Source organism: Nanorana parkeri, unplaced genomic scaffold, assembly GCF_000935625.1.
Source record: "Nanorana parkeri isolate BGI_ZX_2015 unplaced genomic scaffold, ASM93562v1 scaffold14, whole genome shotgun sequence".
NCBI classification, from domain to species: domain Eukaryota; kingdom Metazoa; phylum Chordata; class Amphibia; order Anura; family Dicroglossidae; genus Nanorana; species Nanorana parkeri.
The window spans coordinates 167,174-171,221 of NW_017306282.1; the positions used below are offsets into that span (position 1 = coordinate 167,174).

The 4,048-nt window shown below is 45.8% G+C and overlaps 1 protein-coding gene across 1 annotated transcript in view; it reads right to left on the minus strand.

Moving 5' to 3' along the window:
* The window catches only part of RNF145 (ring finger protein 145), a 37,464-nt gene extending 34,578 nt beyond the window's left edge, over positions 1–2,886 (minus strand). Inside the window, exon 1 of the mRNA XM_018558186.1 lies at positions 2,857–2,886. The gene's annotated coding sequence lies outside the window, so the exon portion shown is untranslated. The remainder of the gene's footprint in view (positions 1–2,856) is intronic.
* Between the last annotated feature and the right edge of the window lie 1,162 nt (positions 2,887–4,048).

Below are 4,048 nucleotides of genomic sequence, written 5' to 3' on the forward strand. Positions count from 1 at the left end.
AACTCTCAGACTGACAGACTCCGCCATCCACGCTTACGGTGCGTGAACAAATCTCCCCCTTTGTACAATGAGGGAATTTATCAAACCGGAGCAGACAGAACCTGGAGCAGTTTTATAGCAACCAACCACCATCTATCTTTCATTTTCAAAACTTAATGAAACAAACTGAAAAGAAAAGCTGATTGGTAACTCTGAGCAACTGCTCCAGTCTCTCCCACTGTATTCTGACAGTAGTGCCCGCCACAGACAGAATACCCAAACATGCAATGTTCGGCCAAAAATATACCAGCATGTCCTTTTGCCAAAAGTCAAACTCATGATCAACATTTGTCACGGAGATAAAATCATCCGAAATTCAATCCGTGTGTACCCAGCACTGCGACAGAATTAAACCTGACCACTTCTTAACCAGTTGACATCCGCGGTGTTAAACCCCCTTCCCATCCAGGCCATTTTTCAGTATTCAGCGCTGCGGTACTTTGACTGACATTTATTCCGTCATGCAGCGCTGGACTGAAATTAACGTTATACCCTTTTTTGGGGACACATAGAGCTTTATTTTGGTGGTATTTAATCACCACTGGGGTCTTTATTTTTTAATATATTAAGGAAAAATTACAGAAAATTTAAAAAAAAAACAGTTTACCCTATATTAAATTCTAAAACTTTTATTATTACCCAATTTTTTGGTAAAATATAAAAGACGGGGTCACGTCGGATAAAAAGACACCAAATATGTCAAGCCTTAAAATTGCGCACGCGCGTGAAACCTCAGAAAACTACATTACCCAAAATTGGCCATAGGCGACGCATGAAAAGCTTTTGCCGCTTTACAGCTTTTTTAGTGTTATCAGTGATTGATGGCCCTAAGATTATTGCTCTCACTGCGATGTTCGCGGCAATATGTAACATGTGTAGCGCAATTGTCATTTTCGCGTGCTGGCGCATCCAAATGCGGAAGTGATGTAATACACATCACTTCTGCAAGGAGCTGATCTCCCTCCCTCTTCCTCCTGACGCCCTCCCGAGCCGCTCCCTGGGCTAGCGGATCCGGGGATTTAAGGTGAGGGGAGGTGGGCAGCGGCGCGGGGGTCTCCGAAATTCACACCATACAACTGATCGGCGGCAAGAGGTTATCGAGTGATCACTATTGCAATGCTTTCCAGGCTTGAATACAAATATAAAAGAAATAAAAATTTTTTTATATATTATTAATGATATATTTTTTTAATTTTTGCAAAAGGTGAACTTATCCTTTAATTATGCCTCTGTGTTCAGTGAAAATCTGTCTCATCTTTGGTAATGGAACTTTTTCAAAACTTCACAAACTGTCGCACTTGGCTGCCCCGGAAAACAGACGCATAGGACTGTAACTCTGCCGAACCAGAGGCAGCCTGATCTGCATCTAATTATTTCGATAATTTGCTTTAAAATATTCCCCAGAGGGATTTGGTCAGATTGTATAAACTCATTGGAACAGTTTTCACACCGATATATTTATTCATTTTATGTGGTTAATGCAAGTTTTGCATTCTCAGCTTGCGACTGTATTTGAGAGTTGCAAATAATTTAAATCTCAAGTATATGTATTGTGGCAGAAAATAATCTTTGTTGCCCGGGGTTATGGCTGGCATGGTAGTAGATGCATCTGTCTCTGAGTCCCCACCAAGCTTTCCAAATACCATTCTCCACACATGAAGAGGATGGAGGCTATATCTGCTCCACCTCTCTTCTTATCCTCTGTGGATGGGGAGCAAAAGTAGCCCCCCTCCAGAAGGAAGGACAGTGTCGGCACCAATTCAGAGATGATTTTTTGGATCTACAGCCGAGTGATACACAAATAAGATACATTTATGTTACTAGTTAAGGTTCTTGAATGCATTTTTAAGATTTAACACCTGAGTTTAGTGTCACTTTAAAGTGTTTGCACTAGTGTCCCAGCACTTCCTGAGTGTGTGGGCTTCATGCGAACAGAGATTGTCTGCGCTTGCCCAAACCTGCGCAAAAAAAAATACTGTCATTGGCACACACTATCCCCCTCTCAGCTGCGGCCGGGGCATTCTCTGTCCCTTTGTTATGTAGCTCTAGGGATTTGTCTAGCCCTGCCCTAATAATATAGCTAATTAAAAAATGTTTCTTGAGTGGAGCAGCTTTACCCTATTCCCTGGGAGGAACAGATTCACAGAACAGATGCAAGAAAAATGCTTCAATCAGGTGGGCAAGAAAAAAAGTCTCCACATAATAAATAGGCTGGTCAGCCCGGAGCAAAATATTAAAGAAAAAAGGAGTCGTAATTCCATATGGTAAAAAAAAAAAGGAAATGAGCGGACACCACGCTTCCCAATCAGTAAACAGATCATTGTGGACACAACAACATATGAGAAAAGGGGCAAACCAGCATCCTCCTGACAAAACAGCGGAGTTCTAAATAGGAGAGGGTGGACAATGCCGCATAGGGCTGGGCAATGCCCAATATCAATGCCCCATAGGGCTGCCCAGGGGGTGGGCACTGCCCCATGGGGCTGCCCAGGGGGTGGGCACTGCCCCATGGGGCTACCCAAGGGGTGGGCACTGCCCCATGGGGCTGCCCAAGGGGTGGGCACTGTCCCATGGGGCTGCCCAAGGGGTGGGCACTGTCCCATAGGGAAAAGGTGAAGTGGACACAAAAGTAGGGAAACATTCTGCTATTTGCATTAAGAATTGTATCCATTTTAAAGAAGTGGTCCGCTACCCGACAGGAAGGCACCTGGTATGACTACTCACCTCGTCCCCTGGCTGTGCCCCTCCTCTCATGTAGGCCCCCTCTCAACGTTTACACACACAGCAGCTATGCCTTCCACTAGTGTCATCCTTTACCTGTCCGTGTCTCCTCAATGTCTCCCAGGACCCATTCTTCGGGCCTTCCGGCCCTGTCTCCTCACGCGGTACCAAACACGGCCTCTCAGGCCCGTCTCTCCCCTTCTTGTCACCCGTCTGCTGTCAGATCCTCTCCTCGCGGATTTCCGGCCCACACAAACCCGCACCGGCCGTTCACGCAGCGAACACACACGGCCTGCAAACCGCCCACAACAACAAACAGCAGCAACACTGCGCCTGCGCTCTCGGACCGCCCTGCCAGCTCCGCCCACACCCTGGCAGCCCGTAGGCAGCAATGCGCATGCGTCATGCTTGAAGTCATGCTGCGCATGCTCAGTGTGCGCCATGATGAGTGTACTAGGTTACTCGGGTTCATATGCTGTCCTGATAGATTCTATGTATCATTTCTGCACGTTGCATTTCCGTCTACCGCCGGTGATGTGTCGAAAGTGCGAACTTATCGAGTTGTGGGACCGCATTACTTCCGGTTTCCTCAGAACTACGAGGTTTTTACACAAAACATGATTATTTTTTTTTATTCATCCCAAATATTTGAAGCAGATGTAAAACCAATTTGCTAAGAAAAAATAAATGCATGCCAACAATGCATTCCTCAATATTAAAACATTTTGCTTTGCTTTTATTTTTTTTGCGACCTCCTGACCTCTTTCAGTACCTCTCTGTAAACTGGCTAAGGCCCCGTTCACATGTAGCGAATTATCGCGCGATTTGCGCCGCGATATCGCGCATTTTTGCCACGCGATATCGCGAGAAGTCAGCATGTTGTCTTGTGTGCCCATCACATCAGGTGACACTACTCACTTGTCCCAGAGTTTAAAACCAATTATTCTCTAAATACAAGAGCCATGTGTATTGTTACTTGAAATAAAGACTTATCACTGTCACTCTCTCTCCTTGTGCAGGGTGACTGGTCTTGTCTCCGCCCCCTCCTGTGGTTTTCTGCAGGCAGTCTCTAGTGGGTGGAGCCTGCTGGGTCTCTCCCACAGCTCTGCTCTCTGCACAGTATTTTTTTTTTTTAACCAAAACCGGCCCTAAACGCATCAAAAACGCATCCAAAATGCATCAAAAACGCGTCAAAAACCCACTGCACTGCGTGTGCAGAAACCTGAACGGATCTGGTCTGCATTTGGTGTGAACAAGGCCTTAATCTGCTCGATCGAGCACAGTAAAC